The 14022-nt window shown below is 41.4% G+C and overlaps 1 long non-coding RNA gene across 1 annotated transcript; it reads right to left on the bottom strand.

Annotated features, from left to right (window-relative positions):
- Nucleotides 1–1925: 1925 nt before the first annotated feature.
- On the bottom strand, nucleotides 1926–6865 carry LOC119140955. The gene is made up of 3 exons (XR_005101796.1): nucleotides 6783–6865; nucleotides 5015–5075; nucleotides 1926–2048 (listed from the first exon to the last, which is right to left on the bottom strand). It is a non-coding gene; the product is annotated as an uncharacterized LOC119140955 (long non-coding RNA).
- Nucleotides 6866–14022: the final 7157 nt, after the last annotated feature.

Here is a 14022-nt window from a genome sequence, read left to right as displayed (position 1 = left end):
AAATATATCCTTGGAAGAGAGGCGCCATAAGCAGAAAAACTCCTTTCCAGGACTTGTGGTTTCCATGCTGAAAGTACTGGCCCTCAGTCTACACATTCAATTTGCTCTCAGAACACCTGAGACAGCACAAGCAGGAGAATGCATTTGTCACTACTGAACTGAGCACTGCTATCCTTTGCTTCTTTTTTTACTTCACCTGGAGCACAGAGACATTTAAAATTTAGAGCCGCACTCAGTAGCCCTCATTTAGCTGATTTGGTACAGAAGGTGTGAGATGTAATGCACTAGGTGGCAGACAAAGAGTATAGACTCAGGTCTGGTTTTCCACAGTAAAGGTAAGCTGACTTGGCTGTGCATTATGTTCCCTTCCTGCCATTTCCTCTTCAGCATCTTCCTGAAGTGTTCATATTTACAAATAAAAGATCGAAAACCCTTCCCACTCTGTAAGTTATTATTCAGCTGGGTTAAGAGGATCAGGAAATGCAGCTAGGGCACTAGTACCTCCCTCATCACATAAATCACAGCCTTCAGACAAAGCAGCATGTTGCAAGGTGACACCTCCTTCTAAATGCTCAAATGTAGAATAAAGCCTGCCAGCCCACTCTAAGCCATTACAGATGGCAGGTAAGAGCCAAACATCCTTGAGACAGTATCCACTGTTCTACAAGTAAAAGAACCACAGTTCTGCCTTGACCTTAGGAGATTCACGCAAAGACAGCTGAAGGATGCAGAAAGGATGCTGTAGACTTCTCTTCGCTTCCACACTACACACCTTTTCTGTGGCTTAGAAACAAGTTTAGCAAGTACTGACCTTTTCTCCTGCTTTCCCATGCATGAAGTTTTGGTCGGTGTCTATAAATATAAGAAAAATTTACCTCAAATAAATGCCCCTATAGCTGCAAAAGCAACATTAATTTATGTTGGCCTGAGCCAAAGTCAGCCATGCACACCACTCCCTGGTACAGTGTTTTCTTGCAAGATTAAGAGTAATTGGTGTAGAGAACTGAGCAGAGGCCGCTGCAGTGCCAATGGTAAAAAAGGATATGCATCCTTTAACCTTCAGAAAATGTCTTAGTAAAGTACAACACGTCTGTCTCCAGCTTTCTTTAAGCAGCTTTGGCCCAGTATTATTTTCTGTCAAACCATCGGGTCTTTTAAGCAGCACAGCTCTCACCTGCTACTCCTTGCACTTAAAACACTTTACAACTAAGCTAATAAGTTCATTCTTCCCACAAGCTTGTTCCATAAAATACATTTTTTAAATGCTGTAAAGACATGAAGAGACACAATAGTGGCCAAAACTATACGCTGTGGACTGGTACACTTGCTAAATTAGCATGCCTTTTCCCATTCTGATGACCTGGCTTTCAGCTTTTCTAGTGCTATTTAAATTTAATCACACAATCTGAAACTGTATATACCAGCTGTCTGTCAAGGACTGATAATTCTTCTTAATTTTAATGACAAAATTTTGCCAGAAGTGTTTTGTTATTTCTAAGAATAGGACTAGAGAATGTGTTGCTTTGCTGAAGTTAAAAAATGCTGGCAACACATCCATGGGGAACTTTAAACTCTCCCTTAAATGGAGTAGAAACATAGTATGTTATGGGTAAAAGGGCATCAGAAGAGAAGGCATATCACAGAACAACTGTCAGCCTGTTTCCCAGCCTTGATGACACACAGTGAGGCAAGAGCTTCTCACATCTGCTGCTGAAGAGCTTAGTCAAGCTGTAGGCACAGCAAGTAAACTGGTATTCCAGTAAGGAAAGTAACCTTCCCCATTCCAGCCAGTCTCAACAGCTTCCTCTTCTGCCCTAGGAGACATGTAATGCTCTCTTTCATACCAGGTAGAAGATGGCCAACAAAAAGAACAGGAAATAAATACAGCTGATAAAATTAAAGCCTTTCTTAACACTTGCCACTGCTTCCATGATATGTTTTTTGCTTTCTATGAACCGTCAATACAAATTCCAAAAAAACAAAAGGTGGCTGTTGGTTTGGAGCAGGCCAGTGCTTGTAAAGCAGGTCTGAATATTTGACTGGAAATGCTGTGAAGAGAGATCATCATATTATTATCTGTGCCTTTAGGGGTCTGTTTATTTCTGTGAAATCACTGCTCTGATGTTCTGTAGGAAAATACCACATCATTGCGATTAAAAACTAGAAAGGAATCAAAGTCCAGTGGAAACTAATCCTGGAAGCTACTGGCTTTTGAAGCTTGATTATGCAACTCTAATAAAACTCTGATCGGGTTGGATCATGTAGCTATAATTGAAAATTTTGGAGGTACAATATTTACTGTATTTGAAGATACATGTATATAAACTGCTCTGTTGTAGTAACTGAATCTGTAGAAATTGTGATTTTTTTTGTTGTTAGTGATAAGCATACATACATACACACACTTCCTTCATTAGCCCACTCAAACACTTCAGTATCAATAGAAACAGATACCTTATCCCAGGTCCACCCTTGAAATCCCTATATTGCAACACAATGGTCTTCCAATTAATTGTCATTCCCTTACCTTATCTACTCAGAGTCTGAATTCATCCCTGGTTAAGCTTGTTGCACTACATTTTGTTTGTGAGGCATCCACTCTGTGATAACCAGCTGTTTAATGATGTCCTACAAGAGGATTTAGGTTCATGGATTTTTGACTGCATCCTAATTACAAGCTAAACACTGCCTAAAATTACAGCTTTGTTTCCATAGCACAAAAATGGACACACCTCTGTGAAGTCCTTTCCTTACTATGTCACAGCATTCATAAAAATGTTACATTATAATCTGCTCACAGTTAATTGAGAGTTGTTTTGATGCTTTCTGTTGCATCTGCCTAGCAGTATGCTGTGGTGTTATCAAGCAATTTACTGTCTTTTGTGTGTCTTTATTTTATAAATTTTAAAATCACTCATTGTTTTCCTTTATGAAGTTACACTTTGCTATCACTGTTTGCTGGGTTAAAAACTGGATGGATGGATGGACCCAAAGAGTGGTGGTGGATGGAGTTACATTCAGCTGGTGACTGGTCACAAGTGCTGTTCCCCAGGGCTCAGTGCTGGGGCCAGTCCTGCCTAAATCTCTATCAATGATCTGGATGAGACGATAGAGTGCACCCTCACTAAGTTTGCAGATGCCACCAAGTTACAGGGAGAGTGTTGATCTGCTTGATGGTAGGAAGGCTCGGCAGAGGGATCTGGACAGGCTGGACTGATGGGCCAAAGCTAAGGATCTCTGCTGTTCCTCTGTACTATAATCCATGTCTAAATGTATTTAAGGTGATACTGGGCAGGTTGCATTTGGCAAGGTAGGAACCTTACAGAGAAACTGAATTAGGTAGGAGTTTATTTTCACAGAATTATGTTTGTTGTTGAGGTTCAAGAAGGCTCAGTGCCAGGTCCTGCACCTGGGTCACACCAGCCCCACACAGCGCTACAGGCTGGGGCAGAGCGGCTGGAAAGGGCCTGGTGGGAAAGGGCCTGGGGGTGCTGGTCGGCAGCCGGCTGGGCATGAGCCAGCAGTGTGCCCAGGTGGCCAAGGAGGCCAGCAGCACCCTGGCTTCTGTCAGGAGCAGTGTGGCCAGCAGGGCAAGGGAAGGGACTGTCCCCCTGCACTGGGCACTGGTGAGGCCGCACCTCGAACCCTGTGTTCAGGTTTGGGCCCCTCACTGCAGGAGGGACGTAGAGGGGCTGCAGCGTGTCCAGGGAAGGGCCACGGGGCTGGGGAAGGGTCTGGAGCACAAGGCTTGCGAGGAGCAGCTGAGGGAACTGGGTTTCTTTAGTCTGGAGAAGAGGAGCCTCGGGGGAGACCTTACTACTCTCTACAGCTGCCTGAAAGGAGGTTGTAGGCAGGTGGGAGTGGGTCTCTTTTCCCAAGTAACAAGTAAAAGGAGAAGAGTAAATGGCCTCAGGTTGTGCCAGGAGAGGTTTAGATGGGGTATTAGGAAAAGTTTCTTCACTGATAGGGTTATCAAGCATTGGAAGAGGCTGCCTGGAGGTGGAGGGGTGGGGGGTTGGGGGTGGTTGAGTCACCATCCCTGGAGGTATTTAAAAGATGTGTAGATGTGGCACTTAGGGACATGGTTTAGTGATGGATTTGGCAGTGCTAGGTTAACAGTTGAACTCCATGATCTTAAAGGTATTTTTCAACGTAAACAATTCTACGATCCCATGATGGGTAAAAAAAATAATAATTATTACTTTTTTTCAGTATAAGCAAAGCAATTTAGAATACTGCTAATATCAATGTCAAATAAACAGTTCCTTTTCTCCACAACAAGCATTTGATGTGTTCGGAAAACAACAGAGGTTGTAGTTCATTTATATTAATAGAAAGCATGAAGAAAACTGTCAAAAGCTTCTTTAATGATCGTTCCCTGCTCTTTCCCTTCCCACCATTGCTACCAAATAACACAGTCCAGTCGCTTTAACGTCTGTCAGTATGGTTCTGTATTCAAAGCCCAAGAGAAAACAGAATACACATTGGATAAAGACAACTCTGTTAATCACTACCTGCCTTTCATTATAGCTCTTTCATGCTTGTTTTGAAAGCATCTGTTGATTTCTCTAAGCAATGAATAAAAATCCTTGATATTTTTGCAAAGAAATAGAACCAGTTAGTGAAAAGGTACTCCAGAACCCATAATACCTTTTTTCTTGTCTATTTGGATCTCAACGAAGAGACATACGATATAAAAATATAGATGTGTTTTAGCTAAGCCACGGGAGGGAGCTGGTGCGTAGGCTGACAACAGCAACGACAATCCTTTTCACTGCTTTTGCAAGGCTGTTCTTACTGATGCTGCTTGCACACACACTCAAAATCAGCCTTCTTTAAGGAAATTTCCTAGAATTGCATGGAAATCTGAAGAGCAACGACTGCCTACCTGCTCACAGCCTCCACCCTGAGCACATGGATCACACTCCTTGAGCACACCTTCAGGATCACTATCTCTGAAAAGAGCTTCAGGGCAAAATGTAGTTTAAGGCAGCACAGGCTAACTTGCACTCACTTGGAAAACAACCAGCATAGCCTGAACCTGATATTTTCTCACTGTGTGGAGGAAGGAAGACCTGAATGAGACAAAAAGCATAGTTTTTACTTAGGTGTGCACTATGTACTTATACAAAGAGATCTATTTCTGAAATCTGACAACATTCCCATATATGGAAAATATGGATATATGTTTCTTATAAATGTTATATAGAAGATTGTGCAATAAGCACAATTGAAATATATACAGATTACAGGAATGGCTTTGCAGTTAATGTCAGCCTCATTGCCAAGGTCTTGTGAGAATGTTGACAGTTTATATATCTGGCAACAGCAGCATGACTGACTCATTACTTACAAAAGTATTCCCTCTCATTTGTCCTCTTTCAAGTCTGGAGCACATACAGAGGATATCAACTCTTCAACCAAAATCAGATGCTGTTTTCAAGTACTTTGTAACTGATCCCACAGTTAATTCACAATCAGATTCTCTCTTTCTCCAAAAGAACTTGGATCAAAAATAAATAACAATAGCCAAGGAAACATCATTCTGTGAAAATAAACTCCTACCTAATTCAGTTTCTCTGTAAGGTTTCTACCTTACCAAATGCAACCTGCCCAATGTCACCTTAAATACATTTAGACATGGTTTATAGTACAGAAGAACATCAGAGATCCTTCCTGAGTCTCACTGAATAAAGAATTTTACACTGTAGGCGCTAAAGACTTTCTAGTCCTTTGAAACATAAATCTCTTAATCAGGCACTTAAAGAGGTCAGAATAATAGTAGAGCACAATCCAGCTTGCTGAAGTTAGAGACTTCCATGGCAAAATCAAGTGTGGGACTGCCTTGTCTCAAAGACATTCAGAAGAATATACTTCTTTCTTACTGTTTTTAAAGTAGGATGCCTCTGCAGTTATTTCTTAGAACAGCATTATTATTGTGATTGCTTGTGTAAGCTGTTGCGACGCAGCGAGGTGAAACAAGTGCTTGACGGTATAAGGACACTTTCACTGGCCACGAAAAAAGACAGACAAATCCATCATGCTTAGCCAGCAGATCCAAGTGCACAAAGCAAAGTATGCTGAAAAACCTACCACACATGCTAATAAAAGCAACAAATGAAAGCACAACGGATATGCATGGTAGGAAAAAATGAGGAAAATACAGCATTAATGACCATCCCTACTGCTCTCAGGAAGGAGCCAAGGCACAATGGTCAGACCAGTATTTTCAAAGCAAGAAGTGGAGTGTTCAGTTGAAAATACTGAAGCCTAGTTTTCAAAGTGCTGAAGATTAGTAACTCAAAGGCAGGCATAGCATAACAGAAAATGAGCCAATCTAACTGCTGAGAACACAAAACGTAAGCCATTTTGAACTATTTGCAGTTGAGTCCCTATTTTCCAACTACTTAAAATTCCAAGGAACTGCATTTTTAGAGTCCCACTCAGCAATAAGGAATCTATTAAATGATAGGGAGTAATGTAAGCGGTTAGAAGAAGTCACCTTATTTTAAGATGACAGCTTCTAAGAAAAACAGTAATACAAATCTTACTCTTGCATAAAAGCATTAGAATTATTTTATTAGTTACAATTATGATTATATTTATTATCTTACAATTTCAGCAAAATAAATTATACCAAAAATTATGCTATGTAAATAATAAGAAATAAATCAGCACAGAAAAAGCCAACTATTTAAGAACTTCCTGTTGTTATTGTAGTCTTTTGTTGTGCATGCTTACATTTCAACTATATTAAAAAGGGTGGGGGCTAATATACTTACATAGAATTTTCTCTAGTACAATTCCAGTAATCCCACTGACAACAATGAGATTAGTTCTATGATAAAACTGGAAATCAGACGTATGGGACTGGTTCCTAAGCACACACAAAGTCTAAGAAAATAAAACAGGACAGACAAAATAAAATAAAACAAAATAGATACTAAGTTAATTAATATACATCTTTTAATAATGAATTGTAACAATGCCAAATAGTTGATTTTATTGTGTGCATATATTCAGTGAGATTGTCCTCTCACCAAGAAAACAACAAAGGAAAAATTGATACCAGCACGCCTGCAGTGAGCAAGCCAAAGGAAAATATTTTTCTGTCTTCTAATCTTCTTGTTTAAGCTTTTTATTTCTTTACTTTTCTCTTCTGTGGCAAATCCCCTGTCAGTTTTTACTGACACTTCATCAAGGATCACATTGCTTTGCTACAGCCTATTGGATGCATGAAAGGGGCAAATGTGAAAAAGGCGTTAAGATCTTGATATATGCAATGGCAGAAGGCCAGCTGAACCCACAGACTAGAGAAACTGAAGGGTGGCCAACTTACAGGCACCATACTGATAGCTGTACACAGCCACAACTCTGAAATTGACTTGTCAGTCTGCCGCAGACCTGCAAAACCCATAAAACATTTACTGATAATTTAGTATGCAGACAACCCAGCTAAAGACTTTTCGTAATTCCAGCACTATTGGTATTACCCAGAAGGTATCTTCAAACAAATTTTTTATATTTAATTACACACAACAGCTTCACAAGAAAAATAAGTGACCCTGATATACTTACAGATTTCAGATTTGCTACATTGGGCCTGCCAGAGCATGTCCTCACTCTACCAGCAGAAAATATTAAATTTCAAAGACAAGAAAAGTCACGCCATGTCGTTTGTTAAGGCCTTTTTATATGTAAGTGAGGACATGGCAAAGCTGAAGAAGACTGTGCTTTTTCTAACTAGTTCATAAGGAAATTTCTGCAGGGTTATAATGAGCAAGTCTGAAAAGATCTCTTCACAAAGTCTTCTAGCACTGTTAAGTCTATACCATGATGACTGCCCTCATGATACAGGTGTGATTTCCCTAAGAAAATTAGGACCATGTATTCCAACTTGAGTTCACTTGTAATGATACCATCCTTACATTACCTTCTCTATTTATAGCTGTAAATTAAGGCAAGCATTTGTAGGGACTTGCAATTTTCCTCTGGCTCCAGAGTTTTTTATGTCCCATCAGAGAAAATACCATTGCCTATCTTTCTTTGCTGACTAACTCCCACCCAGAGTGTTTATCTTACTTTCTACGTGTACTGAAAGAATAACATGGTCTGTCCTGTAGCAGATACGGGGGGAAAAAAGGGTTCAGTCTAGTCAGTCAAGCTGCCATGGACTAGTCCTCCTATGTTTTGGATCATACATGCAGACCGTGCACTCCCAAGTCGATGCTGACCCTCTGGTCGTTTGATTCACAGGAATGTATTGGTTTGACTCAACTTCCTCTGTTTTGTGTTCAGGTCCTTCTCTTCCAGAATCCAGAAAAACTGTAATAACAAACTTCCAGCACCACACTTACAGCAAAGTGACAGTTAATAGTAATTGGGAAAACACTTTAAACAATGAACTGCAAACCTTCTTGCCAAAAAATTGCCCCTACTGGATATTTAATGTTTCATTTTTCAAACTAGAAAAAACCTAGGCAACCCAATTCTAAATAATAATTAAAAAATGACTGTTTACTCCATTCAGTAGATATTATGGAAATTATTAATTATTTAATAATTAATTAATTATTAAATTGCCTAGTTAGAATAATTTTACCAATAATACTGTCATACAGATCTTCAGAACTTAACTGATTCTTTTAGTTGAGCATATTCAGTTTTTCTCTCAGGACATGCGCTCAGAAATCCCATGTTCTGCATTTTTCTGCCTTGTTCTGTCCAAGTTGAATTTTGCAACTTGTGATTGTAGTGGCACTGGATTTAAAAATTAAGTGACCAGCCCACCACTGAAAGTCCTTTAACTGAACAAACACCTCTGCATATATGTCAGAATTTTCTCCTTACCTTCCTCTAAAGGTAACATGACAAGCCAGTAGAAAGGATTATCAGTCCCAAATTATGCACACATTCATTTACCACAAAGTAAGAAATCATTAAATGCTTATTTTTAACATACAGCCTTTTCCAAAGAAACTTAATACACCTGATTCATTGGCTTTTTCTTGGGATGGTGTCACAGTATAAGCTCTATATCAAGATCCTGCTGTTGACCTTCATACAAAATTTGAGACTAGGCAAGTCAGTGCTGTAACAGACTTCATTCCTGATACCAAATTTTTATTTGGAATGCAGAATGTACTTTTATTTTTAAGAAAACACATGGTCTCAACCTGAAAATAAGAGCATTTAAGGTTAATCAATATTTCTTTAAACTGATGCAACTGGAATACCCCACAGACACATTGAACGAAAAGGAGTTCCCCAGTGTCAGCCGACCTTAGAGGACCATACAATGAAATGGTTCCTGTGATGTGACTCCCACTTTAACAAAGAATATGTTCTTAAGAACTCTGTTCTATAGCAGGTGAAAAGAGGGCAAAAGTAGAGGGACACGCTGGCACAGAGGTCTCCTCACAAATTGGGCTAGAGCAGGGAGAGGGAGGCAGAGTTCAATGTTCACTGCAGCATACACACACACATATATATACACACGTATGAATTTATATACATATAAAGGAAAATGTGCAAAATGCTTCTTGAATACTTTCTGCTGCTGCCATGGGAAAGAGCCATCTTCTGCAGGCTTCTGAACTAGCTTCTGAACTGACGCTGAGCAGCAGTGTGGGGTCACTTTCATGCAGTCCTTTTGCTAGCACAGGACAAAATAAGCTGCTCACTTGTTAAAATACTTCTGAATTTCAGTCAGTTGAAAACCTTACCATGCATATTTGCTGGACTGCAGTTAAGTCCTGATGCGTGGAGGGACTTTGTGTCCTCTAGGATGACAAAGAGATCCCACTGCTCCTTCTCAGAAGAGTTTTGCCTTTCTAAAGGCTGTTTCCAGAAATATTTGTTCATTCTTAGAGGACATTTCTGTCAGAACTGGGAAAATTTGCTTAAACTGCCATGAATATATGTAATTATAAATGTTGCTAAAAACACAGGTTGAAGTCCTGTGGTGAGGTTCCTGCTGGTGACTACAAGTTTTTGGCTGGCTGGAAAATTCAGCTGCTTCAAGCCCAGCAGCATTTCCGTGACAACATGGTTAAAAAACTTGTATTTTAACACTTAAAAAAATAAAAAGGAAACTTGTTATGTTTTTCTTTCTATCTCCTACTTTGTAGTTTACTGATGTCTAGCTAAAGCATTTCTTAGCAGCTAATTACCAGGTAGATGAAGGCAAAGCCTTGAGACTTCTCCTTTGACTACCATCACTAATAAAGTAGAAATACCTACCCCTGTACGGCACTGTTCCCTTACTGAGTGTTAGGTGGACCTCTGGTGAGAAGTAAGCATCATCATCCTCATTTCACAGGCCTAAGAACTGAAGCACTGAAGGTGTAAACAGGATTGAAATAGTTACAAGGTAGAAAAGAAGGCACTAAGAACGACAGTAAGTCCCATGTGTCCTGTGAACTACTATCAACAATATCCCTCACATGATACTGAAACAATGACCATACCAGTGTACAAACTGCCTGCATAACTTGCACTAAAATATAGTCTCATGTATACTAACAGCTGTGTGTAAGATTTACTTACCACACTGACTGAGCATTCAGCTGGCTCCTCTGCACTGCACTGCATTCATTTCTCTTCCTTGTTGCTAGCAGGTTTTTTCTGCAGTTAATGCACTGAGACAGATGCTTGGCCATTTAAGGCAACCATGAAAATTTGGCCTGTGACTTTCAGTGCAGCTGAACCAATGCCCAAAGTCTAAACTTCAAATCTCAAAATAATATTGCCTCCAAACCACAGGAATTTTTCAAATACCAGCTATTCCCTTACAGCTACACCTACTGGTGTTCATTTCATCGCAGTTCCGGGAGGGCTGTAATTTGTCAGCCATCCCTTCACCTAAGTTTGTGGAGGCATGCTAACATGAGGTGGCCACCCTGTTCCTCCTGGGGTGATACATGCTTTGCCAGCTTTTGTCCCCCAGCTCTTGCAGAAATTCTGTCTTTCTCAGAAGAAGTTTAAAAGCATGGAGAATGAAAGCTGTAGGGGTCAGTTTTATCTTCCATTAGCAATCCTTCATAGTTTTGGGAGGGTATATAGAGTCTTCCAAAAGTCTCTGAAGTCTCTATGTTTTAGAGGAGGGCAGAGGTCTTTTCTTAAGACAGAAAAGCTGATCTGCTGCTGCTTCTCGTCCACCTTCCTTCTTTCTGCCATGCATGGTTCCCTGCCATTTCCAGAGCCGTGGTCATACCCTGGAGCTCGATGGTATGGTGTGAAGGTGTTAATACTTGTGAATATCAGTCATCGGATAAGATTGGGTCACAAAAATATTTTTAGTGAGGAAATGTCAAAGGAAAAATCTGCTTCAGACCTCCCCTATAATTTGCCCCAGTAACAAAAGAAAAATGGCTTCTCTGTTTTTCACTCATGTAGCCCTATTAGATAGGGATGCTGCTTCCAATTCCTGTGTGACCCTGACTGGCAGGTAACACTTCAAATGTTTGCACTGTTTTACTAATCCTTCTAGACCTACTTTGTTTTCTAGTCTTTCTGAAAAACACAAACAGGCAGGTATGACTCAATGGCACAGTTCCAATGCAACATCTTACACTCCACCTATGTTTATCCTAAATTTCGAGGATCCATAGTAACCCCAGCCTCAAGTGTACTGCTGAGTATTCTGCAGAAGTTTATTGTCAGAACCCAATTACACAATTTTTCTGAAATCTCCTAATTTTCTGTCTGTTGCAATTGGGCCATTACAGGTATATATTTTCCCAGACAAAAAAGGAAATAATATGCATTGAATTTCAACATGATTTTGCTAGTCAAGCTAGAATTTCAGTACTCCTGGATGAATTCAGCATCATTTTTATTCTGCTGCTCTCCAATTTTTCTGCAAATCCACCTTCATGTACTGATTTCCTGACCTCTGCCATTAGTCAGTACTTGTCTATGCCATAGACATTAGTCAGTACTATGTCTAATAGCAGTGCAAGTTACATATTTTCCCCCGTACTGCAGGCCAAACTGTCTGCCAGAAAACAACATTATCACCCCTTTCAAAGACAAATAATATCTGCAAAATCATTTCAGCAATTAGGGTTTCCTATCGACCTCACCAGTTTCTTATGTTGATAATGCTGAATAAGTAAGGTATTTGGGACACAGAGGCCACTGCAAATGGACTTCCCCTCATTATTAGTTAGAGGATGTAGTAGTAGTAGCAGTAGTAGTAGAAGTAATAAATAATAATAATAATTATTATTATTATTATTATTATTATTATTGTTGCTGTTGTTGTTGTTCTGAAAGTGCACCAAGACGCAGCTGTGGAGCAGGACTGTATTAGAAAAAGCAATACTTAAATACAGACTGAAGTGATGTCCCTTTCACAAAGTCTTTACTGTCTACAACATAAGACTGTCAAGAATAACTACAGTTCTCCAGATGTGTACAGAACAGGACTGCCAACCAAAAGTGTTAAAAAATTGTGATTCCGTAGAAAATGGGGAGGCTGGCTTAAACATCAAGAGATTTTAAAAAATTATAAAAGATGAGTTCTGCTTGCCTTCACAGAATCACAGAACAGTCAGAGCTGGAAGAGACATCTGGGGAGAACATCTAGTCCAAACCCTCTGCTAAAGCAGGTTTATCTATTCATCTAGAGCAGGTTGTTCAGGACTGCATCCAGGCAGGTTTTAAATGTCTCCAGAGAAGGAACTCTACCACCTCTCTGGGCAGGCTGTTCCAGTGCTCTGTCACCTTCAAATGAAACAAGTTCTTCCTCATTTGTGTTTTTTTTTGTGTTTCAATTTGTGCCCATTGCCCCTTGTCCTGTCACTGGGTACCACTGAAAAGAGCCTGACCCCATCCTCTTGACACTTGCCCTTAAGACATTTGTAGACATTGTTAAGATCCTCTCTCAGTCTTCTCCACGCTAAAGAGGCCCAGCTCTCTCAGCCTTTCCTCATAAGGGAGACACTCCAGTCCCCTCATCAGCTTTGTAGCCTCTGCTGGACCCTCTCCAGTAGCTCCCTGTCTCTCTTGAACTGGGGAGCCCAGAACTGGACACAGCACTCCAGATGCAGCCTCACCGCGGCAGAGCAGAGTGGGAGGATCAGCTCCCTGCCTCTGCTGGCCATGGTCCTCCTCATGCACTCCAGGGTCCCAGTGGTCACCTTGGCCACCAGGGCACACTGCTGACTCATGGGCAACTTGCTGTTCACTAGAACTTCCAGATCCTTCTCCACAGTGCTTCCTTCCAGCAGGTCAGCCCCAGCCTGTGCTGGTGCCTGAGGTTGTTCCTCCCCAGGTGCAGGACCCTACACTTGCCCTTGTTGAACTTCATTAGGTTCCTCTCCACCCAGCTCTCCAGCCTGTCCCGGTCCTGCTGAATGGCAGCGCAGCCTGCTGGGGTATCAGCCACTGCTCCCAGTTTAGTGTGATCAGCAAACTGGCTGAGGGTGCACTCTGTGCCTGCGTCCAGGTCCCTGATGAGCGAGTTGAACAGGACTGGAGCAGCACTGACCCCGGGCACAGCGCTGGCCTCAGCCTCCAGCCAGGCTCTGCGCCGCTGATCACAGCCCCCCGGGCTCTGCCGTCCAGCCAGTTCTCAATCCACCTCTGTGTCCGCTCACCTGACCCACACTCCTGAGCTTACCTGGGTGGCTGTTGTAGGAGACAGTGTCAGAAGCCTTGCTGAGGTCAAGGTAGGCAACATCCACTGCTCTCCCCTCGCCTGCCCAGCCAGTCACTCCATCACAGAAGGGTATCAGGTTGGTCAGGCATGACTTCCCCTTGGTGAATCCATGCTGACTACTGATAGCCTCCTTTTCCTTCACATGTTAGAGATGACCTCCAGGATGATCTCATCACCATTCTGGGGATGGAGGTGAAGCTGACCAGCCTGTAGTTTCCTGGGTGTCCCCCTTCTTGTTCTTTTTGAAGACTGGAGTGACACTGGCTTTCCTCCAGTCCTCAGGCACCTCTCCTGTCCTCCATGACCTTTCAAAGATGATGGAGAGTGGCTTAGCAATAACCTGCCAGGTCTTTCAG

The sequence above is a fragment of the Falco rusticolus genome, chromosome Z (genome assembly GCF_015220075.1).
Source record: "Falco rusticolus isolate bFalRus1 chromosome Z, bFalRus1.pri, whole genome shotgun sequence".
NCBI classification, from domain to species: domain Eukaryota; kingdom Metazoa; phylum Chordata; class Aves; order Falconiformes; family Falconidae; genus Falco; species Falco rusticolus.
The sequence above is the reverse complement of the archived record's forward strand: the minus strand, read 5'-3'. Positions and strand labels throughout refer to the sequence as shown.